The sequence below is a fragment of the Stenella coeruleoalba genome (assembly GCF_951394435.1).
Source record: "Stenella coeruleoalba genome assembly, chromosome: 4".
NCBI classification, from domain to species: Eukaryota; Metazoa; Chordata; class Mammalia; order Artiodactyla; family Delphinidae; genus Stenella; species Stenella coeruleoalba.
Window position 1 is genome coordinate 45,534,960 of NC_137149.1, and position 27,128 is coordinate 45,562,087.

Consider the following 27,128-nt stretch of genomic DNA (forward strand, 5'->3'; position numbering starts at 1 on the left):
CCTCATGCCAGGCAGGACAGACCATGTTAAAAACCTTCAAGCATAGTCCTGAAATTACTTCCACTGGCCAAACTAGTGCCAACATTCATTTTTATTATATAGGTCCTTTAGTCTATCTTTAACTCTGGAAATTAATTTGCCAACTTAGAATGTTAGAATTATTTTAGAAGTGGCTTTAAAACTATCAAGGTAATTTAAGATGAGGTTAACTATACTTCTATTTAGAAGAAGTCTGGTAACCAGCCCCCAATCTTCCAAAACTCTCTCGGTGGTGTGTTCAACAGACACATTTGAATGTTAACCATATTGGCACATTGTGTAGAAGATACAAAAGTGAGTGTTTAAGTGGAGAGCTTCTCTATACATCTAAATTAATACACATTTATTAAGTGAGACTAAATTAAGGGGATTATTAACTCACTCAACAGTGAATTACTTGGAACTCACCTTGTGCTGGGCACTATGCTGTGCCTTGTAGGTCATGGAATGCGTAAGATAAAATGGACCCTGCTCTCAGGAACTTTCCATCGTAGGAGAGAATCTCTTTTCAGTTCTCAAGGACTGTGTCCTCTAGAAGGGAGATAAGATAAATGCAAAAATAACTATATTAAAATCAGATGTGAATAAAGTGACTTAAGTGATAGGCAAATTTCTGTGAGCAAATAGAAGTGAAAACAGATGCAGTTATACAATCAAAAAGGAAGTGGGACAAATCACTGAAACATTAGTCCAAACCAAGGATACTAATTGCATCAAATTAAGTTTTTAGGCCCATGTGCTGGCAAACTATAAAATGTCTGTGCTGCTACTATTCTACTACTCCTTTCCACCCCTTAATGCCTTTCCCTTTTGCCCCTATTCCAAATTTGTAATCTCAGAAACATGCTTTTATAAAAGATACTTGGTCAATTTATAATGGCACAGACAACAAGCAGAATATTATTAGAAAATTTCTGAGGTTGTTAGCACAAAAATGCAATTATAAGTTTTACTGTACAGTAGAGGGGTGATGAGGTCAGCACAGCAAGGGCATTTCCTTTTTTACCAATAGTCAGTGGAAGGGGACGTGATGCTAATTTACTTGAGAAAATCTGCTCCAGACTGCTATACCAGAATGTGCTATTATAATTAAAATCACTAGTTTTAATTACTGTAAAAGTAGAGTCAGTTTGGAGAAAACATTCTAAAATGGAAAAAAATCTATTTATTTTTTAGATTTTAATTTCTCTGTGTCAATGCAGATAATTACCACTAATGATTCATCTAACAAGATATAATGAATGGAGGTAAGAACTTAACAGGGATCTTGAAGACCTGGTTTCTAGTTTTGGTTGTGCTACCAACTTTCTGTGTAATTATGGATAAAATGTGTTCTCTCTCTGAGCATTATTTGTATCATCTGTAGAATCACGTGCATTGGACTGGATGATCATTAAGTTTTTTTTCAGCAGTGGGATTCCATCTTACAAAATTAGGGCAAGAGGCCCATGATGCACATGTCTTGGATTCTCTCTGGCTGGATGTTGACCAGCTGCTCTTGCCCGCATAAAGCTTAGCCATCTCCAATAATGTAAGTTATTGAGGAAAGAGCTAGTAATAATAGGGAGTATTTGTGCCAGACACTATGCCAAGACTCTATTGTGTGATTTTTCACCATAAACCAGGGCTTGGGTGCTTATATTATCCACATTTTGTAGATGAGAAAAGTGCTTCTGGGTCATTCAATTGGGAAGTAAAGACCAGATTTGAATCCAGGTGTCCTTGACTCCAGAGTCTGGGCTATGGAGCTCAAGGCTTCTGTTCTACCTTTGGAACCTGTGAATATGACCTTATTTGGACAAAAGCTCTTTGTAGATGCAAGTAAATTAAGAATCTTGCGATAAGGTCATTCTGGATTTAGGGTAGGTCTTAAATCTAATGACAACTAGCCTTAGACAGAAGAAGGAAACTTACAGAAACACACAAGAGAGAAGGCCGTGTGAAGGCAGAGGCAGAGATTGGAGCTGTGCAGCCCCAAGTCAGGGAAATTCTGGAGCCACTAGAAGCTGGGAGAGGCAAAGGGGGATTCTCTTCCAGAGTCTTTGAATGAAGGATGGCCCTGAAGACATCTTGATTTCAGACTTCTGGACTCTAGAACTGTGAAAGAATAGATTTCTGTTGCTTTATCTAGCAAGTTTATGTAATTTTTTTTATGGCAATCCTAGGAAACTAATACAACTTTCAATCTGGTGGATCTTTAAAATCATAGGAAGTTTTTCTTAAATGCAGACATAAGGGCTTGGGTCAGATAAACTGAATGAGGATGATATTTGTACACAAGGCCATTCAGTTGCCACCAGCCCACAAAAGACTGTACCCTGAGAACGACCCATCCACTCCCACCCCATGCCAGCACCCTACACCACCATGGCTCTCACTTCTGTCAGAGTGGCTGCAATTTGCTACGTCCCGGGAAACAGACAGAATTCTACACCGTGAGCTCCTTGAACCTTCGTCAGGCTTATTGTTGCTAGAAATTACTGACAAAATATTATAATGGTTCAGTACAATTTTAATTTTAACTATAAAATAAAATATCGACATACCCTAAAAAGGGAAAAAAAGATTAAAGTGTTGGTCACAGTGTTCCTGAAGCTGTCCCTTTTCCTGATCACCTGAAAGGTAGATCAAAATTCTTTAGAAGGGTAGTAGGAAAGTCAGACTGGAGCTCAGGTAAACTCTCCAATCTCAAATCTCAGCGTGTGGGTGTATTTATTGTTTAGTTTTCTCATAGATATTTGGTTCAGTGTAGAAAGATCCTTTGTAGAAATACAATCTTGGCTAAAAAGCGACCTTGTTCCCTCTTTATAAAATTCGAAGCTACCATAATCTGTCAAACTTCTAGGGAAAGAAGGTTTTACTTCTGGGAAATCCCACAAAAGGCTTAGATAAAAGTACTGTGATAATATAAATCTACGTATATCACAGTAAATAAAATAATCTCAGAGAGATAGTTTCCTAGTCTGTAAAAAGATAATGGAAATGACACCTAACTTGTAGGAATCTTTGCAAGATAACACTGAGAACCAGATGATACCTAATACAGTGCTTGACACAAATAGGTGCAGCCCATATTGTTTTTATTTTTACTAGTGTCTTTTAATGGACTTGACATAGATTTTTCTCTTTCAATCTCATCTGCTTTATGTTTTCCTAAGTACATGTTTCTCATAAATAACTTTTTAGCAAGAAATTATTCTATAGTAGTCTATATTTATTAATATACTTTTAGGAATTTTTGTTAGATGTTTATTTAGAAAGTATGTGTGATCATTGTTTTAATGGAGTAGTCATAAAGGCAATACTCTAAAGAAGGAAAGATAATGTGCTATGGTTAAGTAATAATTTTAATCTCCTTACATGCTTGATTGAATCAAGAATACTTTTATTTGGTTCTATACAGAAGAGGAAGGACCCTCATCCATCTGAACCGCAAGGACTAAAAGCAACTGAAGTTTATTCTTGATTTTCTTATATTAATGAGCTCTTCAGCAGAGTCTATTTTGTTTGGGTTTGGGGAAAGGAGATGTTCTCAAGGAAAGAAGATTTTTTAAATTTATATTTGCCTTGATTATTTGGTAAAAATAATATTTAATTAGTTAAGGATTTGCAAGACCAGCTTTTTTTTTTCTTCTCCCTACACCTTCATTCTCTTGTAAGTATCACAGAAGATCCATCTGATAATTCAGTAGAGTTTGTTAATCACAGATTATTGGAAAATTATTTTTTGGTAAATGATAAGATTTGCCTATTTCACTAGAAGACTAAGTAATGCTCAGTGAATTTTATCAGTACAGTGTCACAGGAAACTGTTTTAGGTCTACAACCTTAGGCTGTCTGTTGGTGCAAAATGGTGTAACATGTAATTGGAATTCCTTTAATAATTTTTACAGTAATACAAGTTAGTATTTACTAAAAGCTTTCTGAGGTCTAGGCATTGTATAAAACCTTTGCATATATAATCTCATGTAATCCTCTTCCTATGTCCATTTAAAAGGTGAGAAAATTGGAGTGCAAAGAAATCATAATTTGCCTAAGGCCACACAGTAACAGTTAGTGATTGCAAACAATAGTTACTAACAATAGTACATAAGATAGTGTATTACTGACCCAAAGTGTCAAGACAATACATGATTTTTTATTATCACTATGCGCTTCATCAAGGAATGTTTCATGCTAAACTGCACGCAGATCTCCTCATGCCTATTTTGGTTAAGCATGTTTGGTTAAGCTAAATGTTTTGGTTAAGTTTCATTGACACATAGTAATGTCAATACAATCAGTTAAAGCAAAACATTTAGCATTAAACTGAGAGCTGGCAGAGGAAACTGACAAGCTTTTATATTAGTTATCTATTTCTACACGAAGTAAAACAAACTTAAGGACGTACCACGCATTAATTTTTCTCACAGTATTGGTAGGTCAGGAATCTGTGCACAGCTTTCCTGGGTCCTCTGCTTCAAAGTCTCTCATGAGGCTCTAATCAAGTGAAGGCGGGGGATAGGGTCTCATATGAAAAGGCGACTGGAGAAGGGTCTGCTGCCAAGCTCACTTATGTAACTGTTTGCAAAATTATGTCCTTTTTGGGTTGTTTTAGGGTCAGAGTTTCTAGCTGGCTGTTGACAGGGGATTTTTCTTAGTTCCTTGCTACGTGAGCCTTCCCAACATGGTGACTTAGTCCATCAAGGAAGGGAGGGAGTCTGCTACCAAGGTGGAAGTCAGAATTTTTGTAACCTAATCACGAAAATGACTTTTCTAAACTTTGAAAAATTCTATTGGTTACTGAAGGGAGTGGATTATGAAAGACTGTGAATATCATGTGGCAGGAATACACTGAGGGCCATCTTAGAAGCAACCTAGTCTAAATCTTTCCTCTGTTTTTTGCCATTTTGCTATTTCATGGAATGCTATATTCTTGATACCTTGCTGGAAATAATTAAAGAAGGAGCAAGGTTCTTAAATTGGGTTCCCTGTCACTGAAATCTTTTTCCTGGTGCCTCTGACATAATTTGGCTTTCTACCCTTTTGCATTCATTAGCTATAGACTGGACCTTCTATTGTCACATCAAAGTATGTAGTTCTTTTTTTAATAGACTTTATTTTTTGGAGCAGTATTGTATTCACAGCAAAACGGAGCAGAAAATACAGAGATTTTACTTATACCCTCTGACTCCACACATATACAACCTCCCCACTGCCCATACCATTTGATACAATTGAATTCAATTCAATTGATGAATTGAATAATGTACAGTAATACATTATTAGTTCTCAAAGTCCATAACTTATATCAGGGTTCATTCTGGCTGTTGTGCATTCTATAGGTTTTGACAAATTTATAACATATCCACCGTTATTGTATCATGCAGAATAGTTTCATTGCCTTAAACTTTCTTTTCACTTCCCTGACAACCACTAATCTGTTTGATTTCTCCATGGTTTTGCCTTTTCCAGAGTGTCATATGGTTGGAATCATACTGCATGTAGGATTTTAAGATTGGTTTCTTTCACTTATAATATGCATTTAAGTTTCCTCTATGTCTTTTCATGGCTTGAAAGCTCATTTCTCTTTAGTGCTGAATAATATTCTGTTATCCAGATGTATCACAGTTTCTTTACCCATTCCTCTCCTGAAGGACTTGGTACTTCCAAGTTTTAGAAATTATGAATGAAGCGGCTATAAACTTCTTTGTGCAGATTTTTGTGTGGATCTATCTTTTCAATTCATTTGGGTAAATACCAAGGAACATGACTGCTGGATCATATGGTAAAGTATGTTTAGTCTTACAACAAACTGCTCAACTGTTGTTCAAAATGACTGTACTATTTTGCATTCCCACCAGCAGTGAATGAGAGTCCCTGTTGCTCCACATCCTGTGTCCTTGCCAGCAATCTGTGTCAGCATTCCAGATTTTTGCCATTCTAATTAAGTTTGTAGTGGTACCTCATTGTTGTTTTAATTTGCAATTCCCGAATGACTTACGATAAGGAGCATATTTTCATATGTTTATTTGCTATGTATACCTTCTATGTTGAGGTGTCTGTTCAGGTCCTTTGCTTATTTTTAATCAGATAGTTCATTTTCTTATTATTGAGTTTCAAGGGTTCTATGTATATTTTAGATAACAGTCCCTTATCAGACAAGTCTTTTGCAGGTGTTTTCTCTGTCTGTGACTTGTCTTCTCATTCTCTTGACATTGTCTTTCACAGAACAGAAGTTTTTAATTTTAATAAATTATTGTTTATCAATTAATTATTTCAATTGTGCCTTTTGTGTTGTGTCTAAGAAAGTCATCATCAAATCCCAAAGTCTTTTAGATTTTCTCCTATGTTATCTACTAGGATAGTATTATTATAGTTTTGAATTTTACATTTAGGTTTCTGATCCATTGTGTGCTAATGTTTGTGAAGAATATAAAGTCTGTGTTTAGATTTGATCTTTTTTGGCATGTGGACGTCCACTTGTTCCAGCAACATTTGTTGAAAAGTCAGTCTATCTTGTCTCCATTATACTGCATTTACTCCTTTGTCAAAGACCAGTTACCTGTATTTACGTGAGTCTATTTCTGGGCTCACTATTCTGTTCCATTGACCTGTTGTATATTCTTTTGTTAATACCACACTGTTTTGCTCACTATAGCTTTACAATAAGTCTTTAGGTTAGGTAATGTCTGTCCTCTGACTTTGTTCTTTCCCTTGTTAGCTATTCTGCATCTTCTACATCTCAATATAAACTTTAGACTTGGTTTGTTGATATCCACAAAATAACTTGCTGGCATTTTTTTCTTTCTTTTTATTGGGGTATGGTTGTTTTACAACATTGTGTTAGATTGGGATTGTGTTGAATCTATAGAAGAACTGACATCTTGGCAATATTGAGTCTTCCTATCCAGGAACATGGAATTTTTCTCCATTTATTTAGTTCTTCTCTGATTTATTTAGTCAGAGCTTTGTATTTTTCCTCATATAGATCTTATACATACTTCTTCGTTTTTTGAAACATCCAACAAATAGTGGGGTTTTTTTCAGATTCTTTTCTATTATAGTTTATTACAAGATATTGAATATGGTTCCCTGTGCTATACAGTAGCACAGTCTATCTGTTTTACATATAGTAGTTTGTATCTGCTAATCCTAAATTTCTAATTTATTCCCCCTCCCCTTTTCCCTTTGGTAACCATAAGTTTGTTTCTATGTCTGTGAATCTGTTTCTGCTTTGTAAATAAGTTCATTTGTGTCATATTTTATATGCCAAATATGTGATATCATATGATATTTGTCTTTCTCTGTCTGACTTACTTCACTTAGTAAGATAATCTCTAGGTCCATCCATGTTGTTGCAAATGGCATTATCTCATTCTTTTTTATGGGTGAGTAATTTTCCATTGTATATATGTACCACATCTTCTTTATCCATTCATCTGTTGATGGACATTTAGGTTGCTTCTGTGTCTTGACTATTGTGAATAGCACTGCTATGAACATTGAGGTGCATATATATTTTTGAATTAGAGTTCTTGTCTTTTCAGGATATATGCCCAGGAGTGGAATTGCTGGATTTATGGTAACTCTATTTTTAGTTTTTTAAGGAACCTCCATACTGTTCTTCATAGTGGCTGTACCAATTTACATTCCTACCAGCAGTGTAGGAGGGTTCCCTTTTCTCCACAACTTCTCCAGCATTTATTATTTGTAAACTTTTTAATGTTGGCCATTCTGATCAGTGTAAGGTGATACCTCATTGCAATTTTGATTTGCATTTCTCTAATAATTAGCACTGTTGAGCATCTTTTAATGTGCCTATTGGTCATCTGTATGTCTTCTTTAGAGAAATGTCTATTTAGGTCTTCTGCCCATTTTTTGATTGGGTTGTTTGTTATTGAGTTGTATGAGCAGCCTGTATATTTTGGAAATTAAGCCCTTGTCAGTTGCATAATTTGTAAATATTTTCTCGCAGTCCATAAGTTGGCTTTTCATTTTGTTTATGGTTTCCTTTGTTGTGCAAAAGCTTATAAGTTTGATTAGATCCCATTTGTTTATTTTTGCTTTTGTTTCTATTGCCTTGGGAGACTGACCTAAGAAAACATTGGTGAGATTTATGTCAGAGAATGTTTTGCCTATGTTCTCTTCTAGGAGTTTTATGGTGATATGTCTTATGTTTAAGTATTTAAGCCATTTTGAGTTTATTTTTGTGTATGGTGTGAAGGTGTGTTCTAACTTCATTGATTTATGTGGCTGTCCAACTTTCCCAACACCACTTACTGAAGAGACTGTCTTTTCTCCACTGTGTATTCTTGCCTCCTTTGTCAGAGATTAATTGACCTTAGATGTGTGGGTTTATTTCTGGGCTCTCTATTCTGTTCTATTGATCTATATTGTACATACTTCTTTTTAGATTTTTACCCAAGTGTTTAAGTTTGGCGTGTAGCTAGTGTAAGATTTTAATTTTGAATTCCACTTTTATATATATAAGTAAACAACTTTTGTATATTAAACTGGATCTTATAACCCTGCTATAATTGCTATTAGTTTCAAGACTTTTTCATTGTTTCATTGTTTTTAGATCCTTTCAAATTTTCTACACAATCATGTCATCTCCAAACATAGTTTCATTTCTTAATATTCTAATTTATATGCCTTTTATTTCCTTTTCTTGTCTTATTCATTAGCTAGAACTTCCAATATTATGTTGAAAAGGAGTAGAGAAAAAGTACATTCTTAACTTTTTTCCTGATCTTACAGGGAAAGCTTATAGTTTCTCACCATTAAGTATTATATTAGGTTTAGGTTTTTTGCAGGTTTTTAAAAAATCAAATTGGAGAAGTTCCCTTCTATTCCTAGTTTTCTGAGAGTTTTTACTCATGAATGGTTGTTGGATTTGTCAATGTTTTTCCATGTATTTTTGTGATGATGTGACTTTTCTTCTTTAGCCTGTTGATGTGTAGTCTATTATTTTTTTCACCTGGCTCTATTTTGGAGGGTACCTGCAGTTTTGACTAACTCAATTCAAGAGAAAGAAATACAAAGCCTGATTTTGCCCACATTTCCAAACATTCTTCTCCAGTGCAGTCTTATGTTAGTAAAACTAATATTTTCATAGCTACCTGTAGTTTCTCAATTGCTTTAGAATTTGGAGAGAGGAAGGAGTATGACTGATTTTTGCCATATAAATAGAGCCCTCAGAATTCCTAACAAAAGTAGTAACAAACTTATAAGAATGTTAGGTGTATTAAGTGAGATTTGTTTTCAGTAAATGTAAGTTAAGTACTTGGTACATGGTAAACAATCAATAGCTACTTCTTTTTCTTATTTTCCTTTTCTTCCTCTTCTAATAATGATGATGATAGCTGTGATCAAATTGAGTTTTCTAAGTATTATACTACATATTTTTTACTACCTAGACTACATATTTATATTTCCAAGGTTGTACTACATGTGCTAAACATTTTTAATACATTATATATCCTACTACATATTCTCAGGTAGGGTAGAATATAAAAAATACAAAAATAATATAAATTTTAATAAAGGTAAGTTTATTAATTTTTATTTTTATCCAGTTAAAGGGAAAATATGGAAGGGGTAATAATACATCAACTTTCATGAGAGAAATACAAGTAAAGAATACTCCTATGAAATGACATACACAAAATATTATCCTAGTAGGAGCATCCTGGCTAGGGAGATGAACAGATACTTGGAAAGGCCATTGACAGGCTGAGTCTCTGGTGCTTGTGATTCCACTGTGCCTTGGATTGAGAGAGTTGGAAAATAATCAAATTACTCTTTAAAAAGAAGTTGAGAATGAGATTTAGAGACTGTATAGCAGAAAGAGATATGCAGTCTTTCAGGTGATAGTAAAAGAAGGATGGTGATGGGAGCAGGATTTTATATTGGTGCTTGTAGTTTGGTGTGCAACACAAACTCCTTTATTTACCACAAGCTTTTTCAGTAGACTGCAGTAAATCTGCATTGTTTATGAGCAGTTTGATAAAAGGATATGTTCTGAAGGAAGAACATGCAGGACTAAATCTTTTTTTTTAAAGATTGGTTTGGTGTGAAAACAAAGGCTACCCGTTGAAAAATAGGCACATGTTAACCAATAATTCATATTCTCTGGTATGCATGGTAAGGTGCTACCTACTGTTGATACAGAATTGAGCATGATATAGACCCTGCCTTCACACCTTCACAGAGGTCACTATCCTTACTACAGCATATCTTGTAAATCTCACAGTGAATTAGCTGAAAACCTGTTTGAAGAGTTACTGACAAATGTACCTTGAAAAAGGATTCCTTAGTTAAAGAGGTTTGGAAAATACGACACACTCTAACTCTTCTTGGAGATTCCCAAAGCTCTTTAGTACATTAAACACTGAGACATCTGTAATTAAATGTACTCTATAGTCACATGTGCTTACTTAACTCTGTCAAAGCCAGTCTTTCCCAAATGTATTTGCTCATGAAACTCATTTTTTTTTAACGTCTTTATTGGAGTATAATTGCTTTAAAATGGTGTGTTAGTTTCTGCTTTATAACAAAGTGAATCAGCTATATATATATCCCCATATCTCCTTCTTGCATCTCCCTCCCAGCCTCCCTATCCCACCCATCTAGGTGGTCACAAAGCACGGAGCTGATCTCCCTGTGTTATGTGGCTGCTTCCCAGTGGCTATTTTACATTTGGTAGTGTATATATGTCCATGCCACTCTCTAACTTCGTCCCAGCTTATTCTTCACCCTCTGTGTGCCCTCAAATCCACTCTCTACGTTTGCGTCTTTATATCTGTGCTGCCCCTAGGTTTTTTTTTTTTTTTTTTAGATTCCGTATATATGTGTTAGCATATGGTATTTGTTTTTCTCTTTCTGACTTACTTCACTCTGTATAACAGATTAGAAGTCCATCCACCTCACTACAAATAACTCAATTTCATTTCATTTTATGGCTAATATTCCATTGTATATATATGCCACATCTTCTTTATCCATTCATATGTTGATGGACACTTAGGTGGCTTCCATGTCCTGGCTATTGTAAATAGAGCTGCAATGAACATTGTGGTACATGACTCTTTTTGAATTATGGTTTTCTCAGGGTATATGCCCAGTAGTGGGATTGTTGGGTCGTATGGTAGTTCTACTTTTAGGTTTTTAAGGAACCTCCATACTGTTCTCCATAGTGGCAGTATCAATTTACATTCCCACCAATAGTGCAAGAGGGTTCCCTTTTCGCCAGACCCTCTCCAGCATTTATTGTTTGTAGATTTATTGATGATGGCCATTGTGACTGGTGTGAGGTGATACCTCATTGTAGTTTTGATTTGAATTTCTCTAATGATTAGTGATGTTGAACATCCTTTCATGTGTTTGTTGGCAATCTGTATGTCTTCTTTGGAGAAATGTCTATTTATGTCTTCTGCCCATTTTTGGATTGGGTTGTTTGTTTTTCGGATATTGAGCTGCATGAGCTGCTTGTAAATTTTGGAGATTAATCCTTTGTCAGTTGCTTCATTTGCAAATATTTTCTCCCTTTCTGAGGTCTGTCTTTTTGTCTTGTTTATGGTTTCCTTTACTGTGCAAAAGCTTTTAAGTTTCATTAGGTCCATTTTTTAATTTTTTTTTTAATTTCCATTTCTCTAGGAGTGGGTCCAAATGGATCTTGATGTGTTTTATGTCATAGAGTGCTCTACCTATGTTTTCCTCTAAGAGTTTTATAGTGTCTGGCCTTACATTTATGTCTTTAATCCATTTTGAGTTTATTTTTGTGTATGGTGTTAGTTTATTTTTGTGTATTAGTGTTCTAATTTCATTCTTTTATATGTAGCTGTCCAGTTGTCCCAGCACCACTTATTGAAGAGACTGTCTTTTCTCCATTGTATATTCTTGCCACCTTTATCAAAGATAAGGTGACCATAATTGCGTGGGTTTATCTCTAGGCTTTCTATCATGTTCCATTGATCTATATCTCTGTTTTTTGTCCCAGTATCCTACTGTTTCGATTACTGTAGCTTTGTAGTATAGTCTGAAGTCAGGGAGCCTGATTCTTCCAGCTCCGTTTTTCTTTCTCAAGACTGCTTTGGCTATTCGGGATCTTTTGCATTTCCATACAAATGGTGAAATTTTTTGTTCTAGTTCTGTGAAAAATGCCAGTTGTAGTTTGATAGGGATTGCATTGAATCTGCAGATTGCTTTTGGTAGTATAGTCATTTTCACAATATTGATTCTTGCAATCCAAGAACATGGTATATCTCTCCATCTGTTTGTATCATCCTTAATTTCTTTCATCAGTGTCATAGTTTTCTGCATACAGGTCTTTGTCTCCTTAGGTAGGTTTATTCCTAGGTATTTTATTCTTTTTGTTGCAGTGGTAAATTAAGTGTTTCCTTAATTTCTGTTTCATATTTTTCATCATTAGTGTATAGGAATGCGAGAGATTTCTGTGCATTAATTTTGTATCCTGCTACTTTACCAAATTCATTGATTAGCTCTAGTAGTTTTCTGGTAGCATCTTTAGAATTCTCTATGTACAGTACCATGTCATCTGCAAACAGTGACAGCTTTACCTCTTCTTTTCGGATTTGGATTCCTATTATTTCTTTTTCTTCTCTGATTGCTGTTGCTAAAACTTCCAAAACTATGTTGAATAATAGTGGTGAGAGTGCACAACCTGGTCTTGTTCCTGATCTTAGAGGAAATGGTTTCATTTTTTCACCATTGAGAATGATGTTGGCTGTGGGTTTCTCATATATGGCCTTTGTTATGTTGAGGTAAGTTACGTCTGTGCTTACTTTCTGGAGGGTTTTTATCACACATGGGTGTTGAATTTTGTCGAAAGCTTTTTCTGCATCTATTGAGATGATCATATGGTTTTTCTCCTTCAATTTGTTAATATGGTGTATCACGTTAGTTGATTTGCATATATTGAGGAATCCTTGTAATCCTGGGATAAACTCCATTGATCATGGTGTATGATCCTTTCATACACTGGGGATCCTTAGCCAGATCCCCAGTGGCTAAGGTTGGTTCAGTGGCTTGTGTAGGCTTCCTGATGAAGGGGACTTGTGCCTGTGTTCTGGTGGATTAGGCTGGATTGTGTCTTTCTGGTGGGCAGGACTGCATCCAGTGGTGTGTTTGGGGGTGTCTGTGATGTTATTATGATTTTAGGCAGCCTATCTGCTAATGGGTGGGGTTGTGTTCCTGTGTTGCTAGTTGTTTGGCATAGGGTGTCCAGCCCTGTAGCTTGCCTGTTGAGTGGAGCTGGGTCTTAGCATTGAGATGGAGATCTCTTGGAGAGCTTTTGCCATTTGATATTATGTGGGACTGGGTGGTCTGTGGTGGACCAGTGGTCTGACTCGGCCCTCCCACCTCTGAGGCACAGGCCTGACACCTGGCCAGAGTACCAAGACCTGTCAGCCACATGGCTCAGAAGAAAAGGGATAACAAAAGAAAGAAAGAAAAAAGTAAAATAAAGTTATTAAAATAATAAATTTTAAAAAATTATTAAAAATTAAAATAAATTAAAAAGTAATACAAATGAGAAATAAGAAAAAAAGGAAGAAGGAAAGAGGAGAGCAACCAAACCAGAAAACAAATCCACCAATGATAACAAGTGCTAAAAATTTTACTTAAAAAAACCGAAAATTACAAAAAGAAAACGGAGAGACAGGACCCTAGGACAAATGGTAAAAGAAATGCTATACAGACCAAATCACACAAAGATGCATACACATACACACTCACAAAAAGATAAAAAGGAAAAAAAAAAATATATATATATATATAAATTTTAAAGAAAGAAGAGAGCAACCAAATCAATAAACATATATCCCAGGGATCATAAACTCTAAATTCTAAACTAAGATAAACATAAAACCAAAGACAAATTAGATGCTAAAAGCAAACCGGAAGTCAACAGTTGCTCCCATTGTCTACCTCCTCAGTTTGGGATGATTCGTTGTCTTTTCTTGTAGTCCACAGATGCAGGGTACATCAAGTTGACTATGGAGATTTAATCCGTTGCTTTTGAGGCTGCTGGCAGAGATTTCCCTTTGTCTTCTTTGTTCGCACAGCTCCCAGGGTTCAGTTTTGGATTTGGCCCCGCCTCTGCGTGTAGGTCGCCGGAGGGCGTCTGTTCTTTTCTCAGACAGGGCGGGGTTAAAGGAGCAGCTGCTTCTGGGGCTCTGGCTCACTCAGGCCGGGGGGGAGGGCGGGGCACGGAGGGCGGGGCGGGCCTGCGGCATGACGTTGCACCAGCCTGAGGCGCGCCGTGCGTTCTCCTGGCAGTGGCGGGCTGCACAGGCTCCCCGGAAGTTAGGTGTGGATAGTGACCTGTGCTAGCACACAGGCTTCTTGGTGGCGGCAGCAGCAGCCTTAGCGTCCCATTCCCGTCTCTGGGGTCCTTGCTGATAGCCGCGGCTCGCGCCTGTGTCTGGAGCTCCTTTAAGCAGCGCTCTTAATCCTCTTTCCTCGAGCACCAGGTAACAGATAAGAAGAAATCTCTTTCCTCTTCGGCAGCTCCAGACTTTTTCCTGGGCTCCCTCCCGGCCAGCCGTGGCGCACTACCCCCCTGCAGGCTGTGTTCACGCCACCAACCCCAGGCCTCTGCCTGCGCTCAGACGGAAGCCAGAGCCTCAGCTCCCAGCCCCCGCCCGCCCCCGTGTGTGAGCAGACGAGCCTCTCGGGCTGGTGAGTGCTGGTCGGCAGCGATCCTCCGTGCGGGAATCTCTCCGCTTTGCCCTCGGCACCCCTGTTGCTGTGCTCTCCTCCGTGGCTCTGAAGCTTCCCCCCTCCTCCACCCGCAGTCTCCGCCCGCGAAAGGCCTTCCTAGTGTGTGGAAACCCTTCCTCCTCCACGGCTCCCTCCCACTGGCGTAGGTCCCGTCCCTATTGTTTTGTCTCTGTTTTTTCTTTTGCCCTACCCAGGTACATGGGGGACTTTCTTGCCTTTGGGGAGGTCTGAGGTCTTCTGCCAGCGTTCAGTAGGTGTTCTGTAGGAGTTGTTCCACGTGTAGATGTATTTGTGATGTATTTGTGGGGAGGAAGGTGATCTCCATGTCTTACTCCTCTGCCATCTTGTAGGTCTCTTGTGAAACTCATTTTTAGTAGAACATCCCTATTATCTCCTCTTGGACAATATTCCCTGGGAAAATCTTATTTAGAAAATACAACTTTAGGAGGAAAAATAAAATATAAATTGTTATGTTTTTGTAAGGGGGCATGAATTTGTTAACATAATAGCATATTGGAAAGAGCCGTCTCTCTTTGAAGTTCTTTGAGGATGTGCACCTTGTTAGTTAGCTCATTGTATAAGTGAAGGTAAGTAATAAGAGCTACTGTAACAAACAATTCCTAAATCTCAGTGACTGAGACTAATAAAAGTTTATTTCTTGTTTACATCACAGTTGTAATGCTGATTGGCAAGGAGCATTGGTCTGTGGAGGCATTCTGTAAGTCAGGCTTCCTGAAACCATATTCTGAAGCTTCAGGGGCTTTCCCTTGATCCTGTGCAGCCTGTTAGCATATGAGTAGATGAGATTTCTCACAGAATTATGCAGCTAATTTGGGGAGCCATGCCTAGAAATGACAAATTCCACTTTTGCCCACATTTCATTGTCTGGAAATTGGTCATATGGCCTCACGTCTATTTCTGTGCCAAGCAAGAAGAGGAGAACACAGATAAGAGTGGGCATTTGCAATTTCTATCAAAAATTTTGAAAAGTGTCTAAGACTTTACTAGTGGGACCAACTAGGTAAGAATATTTTAGGTACAAGGAGCTACGTGAATAAAGGGCATGGATTCATAAAATAAAAGGAAATTTAGAAGAACTATGAAAAGTCCAGGTGGCAGATGAGTCTGGAGAGAGAGAGTTTGGGAATAGATTGTAAAGAATCCTAAGTCATTCTAAGGATTTTAGACTTTGTATTGTAAAGGGTTGGGAATCAGTGGAGGTTTTCAAGGTGAGCACAGGAGTACTTTTATTTCATATAAGCAGCTCTGAGAAGAGTGTCCAAGATGGACTGGAGAGATAAGAGACTTGTGGAAATAGAGGGTAATAGACAGGAAGCTTTTGAACTTACCTGGAAGAGATGGTTCATGTTCATTATGAGGATTGTATTGGAGATGAAGAGGACAACCAAACTTAGACAAATAATTTCTTGGAAAAAAATCAGTAAGGTTTGATAAAGGGTTTGTTTTGGTGAGGGACTGGAAGAGAGAAATGATTTTAAAGTTTCTGGTTTTTGAGCTCGAGAGGATGGTGTCATGATTTACCAAATATTTTAGAGCTGGAGCAGGTTTGGAGGTGAAGATAATTAGTTTATTTTTTCATACTGAGTTGAATGTAACTGTTGGAGGTACATGACTGGAGTTTGAAAAAGAATAAACTATTGCTTGGAGAGAAATAAGCACATAGACTCAATTTGAAATCTTGAGATTCAGTGAAGTCACCCGTGGGTCACAATTGAGGAAAAAAATGGAAAGAGAACCAAAGAGAGAACTCTAAACAATGCTGAGGGTTAAATGATGGGTAGAGAAATAAAACACTGAAGTTGCCTTAGTGATCAGAAATAAAAGTTTACCCAGTGTAACATGATGTCTAGTAGAAAAAAAATGCCCGTTCATGAAACACGATATCCAAGAACTTTCCTTCCTTGAATAAGATAGACATTTTTGTCTATGTCTTGGAAAATAAAATGTATTGCTGTTGGGAATAAAAATATTAAACCTCTGAACCATTACTTAAAACATGTTTCCCAACTTGTTGTTTGACTAATAGAAAGCATTTGTGTTGAAAACACAGCAACTTATATCACTTTTTCTCCATAGTATCAATATTTGGTAAACACAGATTTTATTGGAAAAATAAGGAAAAGCAGTTTCAGTACCTGTAAATGCATTTTATGGGATAAGTGATGGTGCGGGAAGTCAGAATGCTCCAGTAGTTTTTGACCACTGATGCTGGCATGCAGACTTTGTGGGAAGCTGGAAATGATTGTCACATTTTAATTTACTCAGAGGAAGAAATATGAAATGAGTTTCATGACAAATGCATATCCAAGAGATATTTCTGTGCAGGAGAAAAGAAATAGCTGCTAAGTGGATCCTGATCTGGGGCATAATCAAAACTTGACAATTTCCATATTTATGTTTTTGTGAACGTTTCCTTTGTGAACATTTAAATAGACATTTATAAAAGGTTTAGTATTTTTGGCAGGGGAAATGCATAAAGAATATGTTGCCATTTTGGAACTTGAATAAGGAAACAAAAATACTTTATCCATTTCTTTGTTTAAAGCAAGAGAACAATATTGAGCATTAGCTGTGTTATTAAATTAGGGCTCCCTATAGATCTGTGTATTATCCAACCAGATGTATGTGCTGTATGGCCTCGTTGCTCTAAACATTATTTTTTCTCTTGCTCTCTCCCTTGCTTCTAGACAAGGTGAATTAGTAGTGTTCCAAGTAGAATGCGAGTGGTATGGAATAGAGGAAAACTATGGAGAGAATTTTATCTCTACTTTCTGCACGACACAGCCAAAGTTTTCCAAAAATTTGCAGTAGTCACAATTCACTTCACTTGCCTCTGGCTTAGACACTTTCCTACTCCTACATTCCATCAAAACAACTCTGAGCAAGACTGCCAATGATCCCTCCGAATAGTGGACCAAGTACAAGATGCTTTATGCATCCACCCAGTTGAGAACTCTCTTGTTTTGCTGCTTTGGCTTCCAGGAAGCCATTCACTGCTGGTTCTTTCCTTATTCTATAGCCACTCCCTCTTGTTTCTGTTCCACACCTAGCAGGGCACTCAAGTATGGTTTGTCTCCAGATTCCTTTCTGCTGACTCTGTACTACCACATATTCCTAATTTTCTACGTATGGGTTCATGACATTACAAAATTAGAAATTTGGTCTTGGAGTTGATATTCAGATGGATTAAAGGACTCAAAACAACATTAAAAAGTCGTTAATAATTATGACACAATTAGCTTAACAATATTTCATGATGTGGGATAAATTCATAGTCATTGTATTACTTAAGTGGGTCAAGCTGTTGTCCAAATTATGTACTCCCATTGACCAGCCAGATAGACTTCCAGCACATCCCAGAAAACCTCTGGTCATTCTTTGTGTTAGCTTGACATTATAATAGACCCATACTTGTGTCACGTTGTACCTCATCCTACAAAATGACACCATCCTACCAAATATCACACAGCCCATTCAGGTCGTTGTTCTGCCTCTTAGAATATTCCACTGCAGCCTGTTAGGTTTTATACACAGATGCAAATGCAGTAAAATTGTGAAGGTGGTTTTGAGATTCATGTATCTCCTGGGACCCCCTGCTTGGTTGCCATGCTCCTTCTGGTCATATTTTCAGCACTCCCCAAGGAGCTATACCTCCTTCTAAGTGCCAGTGGCTCCCAAGGAGTATTTCCATCTGCCTACTTAGAATTTCTAAATGATAGTTTTATATCCACATCAGGATAAACTTGGGTCCTTACTTTGTATCACTCCTTCATCACACCCACCCACCTATGTTGCTGATTCAGTTTGTAGCACCACTCCCACCATCCTGCTGAGTGTGCATTGAGAAACTGGGTTGTCATTTTAATTCTCTTCATATGCTTTACTATCCCCTCTGCTTTTTACTCCTCTCTCTTTATCCACCCATCTTCTACCTAATCGTGTACCAGATCTTTGGGGGTCTTATCAGTTGTACCCCAAATAGTTCATGATTCAGTGCCCTGGTTTCTATATTCACCATATATCCAAAGTTAACTGATGAAGTTGCTAGTATTGTATGACAGAGATATGAAATTATGTCTTGGAGCTTCCCCATATTTCTCAACCTCCCTATGATTAGAGATTAGAGACTCAGAGCAGTTCTGGCCAGTGGACTTTGAGTGGAAGTGACATGTGTCTCTCCCAGCCTAAGAAATTTAAAAGTAGAAATGATTTCTCCATGCTGATTTCCCCCCTGCTCCAGTAACCTTTGAGGCCAAATCTTCCAGCAGGTGTAGCTTCAAAATGGCTGAGGACAGTCTGTCATGGATCAGAGATGGTGGGGACAACCTCTGAGATTTCAGGGTTTCTTTCTTACTGTGGCATAGCTTAGCTCATCCTGACTCATACACTTCATAATAATTCTTCTGATTGCCAGTGTTCTTCCTCTTCACTTTTCTTTTCCTTTCTACTCTTTGCAACATTACCAGCTATCTTTCTAAATGCACCTCACTCCATTATGTTTATTATATGATTTAGTGGTCCCTCATGTCTTTAAAGTCAAGTCTACATGCTCTGCTAGCACATGCAAAGTCCTTTAGGATCTGGCCCATGAGTACATGAAGACCCTTACCTCCTATAAGCTCTTCATGCATTTCCTCTCTGGTCATATCAAACAACACACAGGAGCTCATGTGCTTCTTTTCTGAGTACATGCTATTTATTTTTATATAAGTAATAGATAAATAATTCTCACTGAAAGAAGTTAACTTAGGGTATTTAGAGGGAAATGTAAAACATTCTCTTTCTCTTCTTTTCCTTATATTCATTTCCATGCTCAGAATCAGAAACCATAGTGTATCAACGTTTTGGGGTACATTCTTTCAGTCCGCAAATGTGTAAATGTACATATTTATGTACATCTTTTTCTAAGCATAAAAGGTATTGTATTTATATATCATTCTGCACTTATATTCGCATTGTCTCTGTTATATTTTATATTCTATTCCTCTGCTTCTAAGCTCCTTTACTTATTCTGTGGAATGCACATTTGTCTTTCAAGATGCAGCTCAAACATCAACTTTTGCGTGAAGTCTTCTCCTAAACCTCTGACCTGCAGGCTAAGTTTTGCGCCACTTTATTCCGTATACGTTCCTCCATCAGAGCTCTTATTGCATTGTCATGTAATTATGGGCTGTGAAAAATACTTGACTCATTTAGTAACTTTTCATGCACGAAGTGGACATTTATCAAATACCTACATAAATTAACTCCATCATACATTCAACAAACCTTCCAAATTTTTTGCTTTAACTTAGCACCATGCCTAGTATTAGAAAGAATAGAAGCAGTTCTCTGATAAGAGGAACTTAAAATCAAGTTTAAAATCAACCCAGATTTGAGTAAATTTGACTAAGATGCCAAAATTCAGTGGGATAATTCTGAATTCAGTAATTGGTATGACAATTTTTTTTCTCCTCTCTTTAGTCCTTTCAATATATTTTCTAACTGGAGCTATAGTAATTTCACTTCCTTAAAGTCAAAACTCTTTTATCTTGTGCTTGTATCTCTTCATTTGACCCCCTGCTCTCAAGAAGACTCCAAATTCTTTTGGAGTTTTATGATCAAGCCTCTTTCTGTATTTATTCTTGCTGCATCTTTTATCGTACTATTGTACCTTTTACTTAAGCTTACCTTAACATTCAGGATACTCCATTGAAGTTGTCTGTTCATTTATGTGACTTGTGTGCTGGAATATGAATACCATCAAGAATTGGACACTGCCCTGTTCATTAATATAGTCCCAGGGCTTAGTGAGAGAATGATAAATGCATAAAATAGTTTTTCGTGGAGTTGGAATATACTTTTATTACACATTATTAAATAGCTACTACTTATTGAATACTCATTTTTTGCCAGATAAAGCACTAAGTGCTTTAAAATAAAATGACATTAAGTTCTCATACTAATTCCGTGATGGGGATGCTATGCCCATTTAACAGATGATGAAACTGAGCCTTAATGAGGTTAAGTAAATTGGTTAACATCACATACCTCATAAGTAAAAGAGTTAGGCCCACCTGAGCTCTAAACTGAACGTTATGACCCCTGCACTGTACTTGGTGGTAACATATTGGGTGGGCCAAAAAGTTCGTTCGGGTTTCCCGTAACATCTTATGGAAAAACCTGAACGAACTTTTTGGCCAACGCAGTATATTTGTTCCACTCTTTTTTCTCATTTGAAAGGTTGTTTTTCAAATGTGTTGTTATGGACTGAATGTTTGTGCCCCTCCCAAATTCATATGTTGAAATTATACCCCTAGTGTGATATTAGGAGGTGAGGCCTTTGGGAAATAACTAGGATGAGATGAGGTCACGAGAGTGGAGTCCTCATGAATGGGATTAGTGTCCTTGTAAGGGTCATGAGAAAGCTTACTTCCCCTCTCTGCTCTTTGTCATGTGAGGATACAAGAGAAATAGGCAGTTTGCAACCTGGTCGAGGGTCCTTATCAGAATCCGACAATGCTGGCACCGTAATCTTAGACTTTCCGCTTCCAGGACTGTGAAAAATACATTTCTGTCATTTATGAGCCACCCAGTCTATGGAACTTTGTTATAGCAGCTGGAACTGACTGAGACACATGTCATACCATAGCTTTAAAGTATTTGCCCTAGAAGCTCCAAATTTTTCTTCTTTCCTTTGTATCTCCTTTCTTTTTTTCTATTTCTTCCATCTAAAGTTTTATCATTCATTGAAACTTTAAAGACCATGCTAGTCAACATCTGCGCAAAACAATGACTCCAAGAGGATCTCAAGTCTCTTGGTTGCATGTGAAGTTTTAGGATGAGATAATCCATGGTCATTTTAGTGTTTGCCTCTAAGGCTCCTCCCCAGGGACCAGACCTGAACATCGTCTTTTCTTCTTTTCTTCCTTCCAAGCATTCCAGAGACCTAGGCTGCTCTCTTCTTTCTTAGTCTGCCACCACTCCCTATATTCTTTGGGTTTCTTCTCCCCCTGCACCTGGTTACAGAGAGAATGCATTTCTCTAAATGCTTTTCTTCTAGCCTCCCTGAAGGCAAACTACGCAGTACTAAATTTTAAAGATCTCTTTTAGATTTCAAAACAGTTTTTTTCCAGCTCTGCTGAATTTAATCTAAAGATTCAGGGTTTTTTCTAGTGTTCCAACATTTGCATTTCTTTATTAGTAGGTAAGGACAGAAAAAGAGACTCAAGTCCGTGGAGGAAACCTGGAGTCAGTTTCACTGGGGCTACTGTTTAGAACTCTTTACATGACAGCGTGAACTCTAAGCCTACAAGGAAATAAAAGCTACAAGGTTCATTTTCATGCATACACAATATTTTCATGCTCTTGAGTTGGCAACAGAAAACCAAGTGCTGTGTAACATGAGATACCCACTCCCCCGGGGCAGAGGTTCACACGGTGGGTGCTGCTAAATGCTGTTGATTCACTATCTGCTTCTGGGAGTGTAGGGAGAAACATTATTCCTCATGCATATTGTTCATTTGTTTATTCATGCATAAAATATTTATTGAGCAAACAGCACTACAGAAGAAACAGCACATGCTTCTAGAAGTTCACAATTTACAGAAGACTTCCCCCATTCCCCCGACTGCACCTTATATCCTGGTTGGCAATTACTGATAGTCACTCATGGAGAAACTAGCCTGTCTTGCAGCCATTGGTGATACCAGTACACAACACAATTAACCCCTCCTTATGTAGAGCTGAGTTATTTACGAGCCCATCAGCTGTTCCAGGGACAACAGTAATCTTTGACTGTGGTGTTACGCCTTGCTTAAGAACATCAAAAAACATCTATGACTCCCTTTTGCCTTCGGGACCAAGTGTGAACTCTGTTGTCGTGGAAGAGGTTCTGTAATAACCGAGCCTTGACTAATCTTGACTCATCTGTCACCACTCTCTGGTTTGTGCTTTGCTCACAAACAAGATCAGACTTCTGGAAGTTCCTCCCACACATTAACATGTTTCTCATTTCCTTTCATTCCTTTCTGCCTGTAATGTTTCCCCATTTCCATGACCCCCTTTCCCATCCCCAACTGCACTTTGGTGCAGCACCTCCAATGGTCTAACTGCTAATGATCTTTAATGGTTCAGTTGGCCATGACCTCCACAAGAAATCATCCTTGACTCCAAGAACATTGGATTTTGATCCTTTTCTGTATTCATTAAACTCTATTTAGTGTATGGCAATTGTAACAACCCATTTCTGTGTTTGCCTGCTCACCTTGCTGTGACCTTAAAGGCAAGAGCTCTGCATTATCTATTTTTTTATACCCGTGTTGGTGTATGGTATCTGACACATAGCAGGAATGAATGAACAAAAGAATAAGTAAACAGAAGAATAGTGAAGCTTAGCCTTATATCCGTTTGAAATTGCATTTGGTATTGGGTAATCCTGGCATCTCGAAAATTGTGATTCTTCTATAATATGAGGACATAGGTGGTCCCATGTTGGTACGTGTGATCCACATGTGTCTTCAACGAGCCAGAGTTTTCTATTGATATAGTTTTGTTCTTCACCCTTAATAAATGATATCCTCCAGATGTTCTCATGGTCACAAGGTGAGTCCTTAGCTCCAGTCGTCATGTCTGCATCCTAGGCAGGAAGAGGCAGGAAGAGTGAACGGAAACAATTACATGACAATTGAGTGATTTTTAGCCAGTTTCTCCAAAAGCCGACTAACTACTTCTGCATATATCTCATTAGCTAGAATTTAATCACGTGGCCACTTCCATCTGAAAGTGAACCTTGGAAATGCATAGTTTTTGTTGCATAAATTGTCACATCCAACAAATCCAAGTTCTGTTAGGGTGGAGAAGAGGAGAGTGGATATTGTCTGCCCCAGGCAATAAACAACATTTGGATGTTTAATGTTATGAGTTGATTTAAATGAAGGCTATCATTCCAATCTTCCAATTGAATTGAAATATGTAAGTTATTTGTATGGCTATTCTATAAATTATTGTCTAGTTAGGGAAACCGATACTATGGCTCAACAGGAGAGAATTAATACACAGGTTTTGGAAAAGCTGAAAGGCCATAAAGGGGACCAAGAAGCAATCCAAGATTCACCAGTAGTAGGAAGTACAGCCACCCTTTCCTGGTACAGGTTAAACAATGTGAGAAGGTGGCTTGGGAGCCAAAGGTGCCCACTGGGATCTTGGACATCAGTGGGAGTTGCCTGGGACCAAAGAGGAGATGTAGCCACTCCCAGACACAAGAAAGAGACAATAAGAAGTAGTCTAGATTCTCCCTCCCTCCTGCCTTCAGTCTCCACCAGTGCCTCCCATTCACTGCGCTTAGTCAGAAGCCTGTAGTTAGGGCAGCTTGGGAAAAGTTTGCAGGGTCAGCCCACTGAATGGATCTGAGAGAAATGGATCTGAGAGAAAATGAGCAAATGTCTGGCACAGGCACTGGTAGTGGGTCTAAGAACAATCTCTTCCTAAATGCAATTTTTCATAAATCTATAGGGGAAGGAGTATAGGGTAGTAAGGCACACACGCACTTGTAGTCAGAAGTGAATTTATGTATTACCTCCTCCACTTATGAGCTGTAGGATTTTAGCAAGCCACATAAACTTCCTGAGCCTCAGTTTCTTATTTTAAAAAATGGAGACGTTAAAATCTCGTCTGCTTTCCTCAAGGCATACCTGTGAATGTTGAAGAAGGCTAAAACACCTGTCTGCATACATCATAAAGGATGTATTTGAAGAAAACTTATTAATCATCTACTATGTGCCAGCTATTGTCTATGTGCTTTACTCACATCATCTCATTTAACCCTCACAAAAGTATTTATAGGCAGAGATAAATTGATCCATTTAAAATCGAAATTGAAGAGCATGGTAAGAATTGAGGCTAGAGAAACTGATGGGAACTCGATGATAAAAAGTCTCATAGATATTGTTAGAGTTGATTTTTTAAATGCTATGGGGACCTTTGAAGCCTTTTAAACAAATGAGACACACGATAAGATCTAAGTTTTAGAAATATCAACCTAGGTGGCAGGGAGGAGGGTTAATTGGGGGTGAGAGGAAGTGGTAGAATGGAGATGGCAGGATCAACAATACAAAACTTGCTTAATTGTTTTTTACATCCACTGTAATCCTGAATTTCAAGTTATTAGGTTTTATTATCATCTAAGAGAAAAAACATGCTATACACAGGTTTTGAAGTAAATGTTTCACTGAGTAGATTCCCTAAACCTCAAACAAAATTGATATCGAAGGAAAGATTAAGGTTAGATTTTCCTTGGAAATTTTGGTTTTGCTTATTAAACTCTAATACCTTTATGGTGCTAAAGGGCATGGGTTTGACTTAAGGCCATGTCCATTCTGGTCAGTAGAAAGTTTGCCTGTGATCAGAATCAGGGCGGAGCATGTGAGTTTGCCTGTTTTGGGGCTTGTGTAGGTTTACATGTTTTTGTACATGGTCCCCTGCACCTGCTTCCGTGTGTCTGATTTTGTGTGTATGACAGATGCATACTCAGAGGACATTGCAGAGGGAAAAAGGAGCAGCTACCATCTCTGGAAAACCCCAAATCTGCTTTAGAATAATCAAACATGGATTCTTTTCAGGATCACTATTGCAAACAGATATATTTATTTTTATTATTTTATTTGAAAATATTGATTGATATAAACCATGTATAATCTCTTACATTGGGATACATCATATGCTTGATGGTATAATGGTCCTCCGAACCTTTCTCAGTGTCCCTCTTACACTCTCTTTGGTGTCTCAGAGGCTAAAAGACCAGAAGCTACGTTTCCTAGTATTTCTTACTATGTTTCTGGTTTGCTTTCATCTAAGAAATGCATTGCATTAGTGTAGGAAGGAGGAAGGAAGCAGAAGCCATACTTCTTTGTCAATGGCAGGAAGCACCTGAGCTTTAGCAGATGTGAGGTTCAGTATCAGCAATAGTCTCTGGAAACACCTTTAAAGTCACCTGCCTCATTGCTCTAGGAAGCAGTGACTATCTGACAGTGGTTTCCTGGAGTTCCTGACTTGGTTGAAACTTGCTGATTCTCAGAAAGCTGGGCTGGTCAGCCTGAGAGCTAGTGTCCGCCTTCCCTGATCTTGGTTCCTTCCGCCCTTCTAACAGTGTTATTGGCACCAAATTCTGTGTATTCATTCCTTTCCTGCTTGAAATCCCTAGAGCAGCGTCTGTTTCCCAAACGTGACTAGTATACCCCATGGATCCTGGTACCCACCATGTTACTTATTACTGATTACTCATAACAGTGCTCATGGTACATTGAATGGCAATCAAAGTGACAGAATCAAGTGGATACACTGAGACATTCCTCCTATCCAATGTGGCATCACATTCCTTGAACCAAATCTTTGAAAATTCACGATCTGTTCCCTTGAGTTATGGTTTCCACACTCCAGATGCCTTCTCGCTTTCTTGTAGAAAACAATTTCTTGTACACCTTGTCTGTAACTCCTCCAGACAACCTTATAAGAATTTTAGGGTGAACATAATGAAAATATCACCTGAGACCTTTGTTATACATGTGTGAACAGTATATTAAATAAGCAGAACTCATAGCTTATTCAAAACACATCTCTATTTTGGTATTCCTCCATGTTTTTGCTCAATATTAGATAAAACACAGTCTAATAGTCACTTTAAGAAATAAACACTATCGTAATTCAGAAATTTGGTGTCTAGTGTAAATTATTAATTAAAATTCTGAATATGGCTTCGTGTGAATCTTCTCCCCTCCTCAAACTCTAACATGCTTCAGGGTGTAAGTCTAATGGTTGGCTACTATCTTATTTCTTTGCCTGCTTCTCCTCATTCGCTCCCATTTGTTTGCTTCTGAGATTCCAAGAGTCTAAGTTTAAAGGAAGCAGGTGGAGGAGTGGTAACGTATAAGAAAGGACAACTTGAACTTGTTCTCATGTAACTGGCTTTGTGTTCTTTGGTCCTGTCTTAGGTTTAAAGCTATATCTTTCTTTATCATAGGGTCACATTTTTGCCTTTTGTCAGGGCCCTCTTTGACTCCTCTGACTGTAGTTCCCTTGATCTGGGTGCAGATGCATCTCTAGTCTAGCTTTTTGCCTCAGACTCTTTCTGAACCTCTAACAAACCAGTATTCATATAATATCTACCTTCCTCATGCTAGGTTTCCTCTGTCTTTACAGACCAACTTATTGGAAAGATACCAAGAAGGTCACAAGCCAGTTCTCTGTCTCCTGTTTTCCTACATCAGGTCCATGGGAAACACCCATGGATTCTCTTCACTGACAAACTCAAGGACCACAGCCATCTTTCCCTCCTCCTTCCAAGTTTTCCTGACACATGTGATCTT

General features: G+C 37.9%; 1 protein-coding gene and 1 long non-coding RNA gene across 5 annotated transcripts in view; one reads left to right on the top strand and one right to left on the bottom strand.

The window, feature by feature from the left end:
* Nucleotides 1–27,128, top strand: part of LOC307185307 (thymosin beta-4-like) — a 412,489-nt gene that overhangs the window by 180,014 nt on the left and 205,347 nt on the right. The window contains exon 1 of one of the 4 annotated variants that reach the window (XR_013827954.1): nt 14,311–14,724. The exons of 2 other annotated variants lie outside the window; for them this stretch is intronic. The gene's annotated coding sequence lies outside the window, so the exon portion shown is untranslated. Of the gene's footprint in view, nt 1–14,310; nt 14,725–27,128 lie in introns of those variants that run through there. One more of the 4 variants, XR_013827955.1, reaches the window with a different exon arrangement.
* Nucleotides 151–14,085, bottom strand: LOC307185309. Its single transcript, XR_013827957.1, has 3 exons — nt 13,972–14,085; nt 1,954–2,136; nt 151–570 (listed from the first exon to the last, which is right to left on the bottom strand). It is a non-coding gene; the product is annotated as an uncharacterized lncRNA (long non-coding RNA).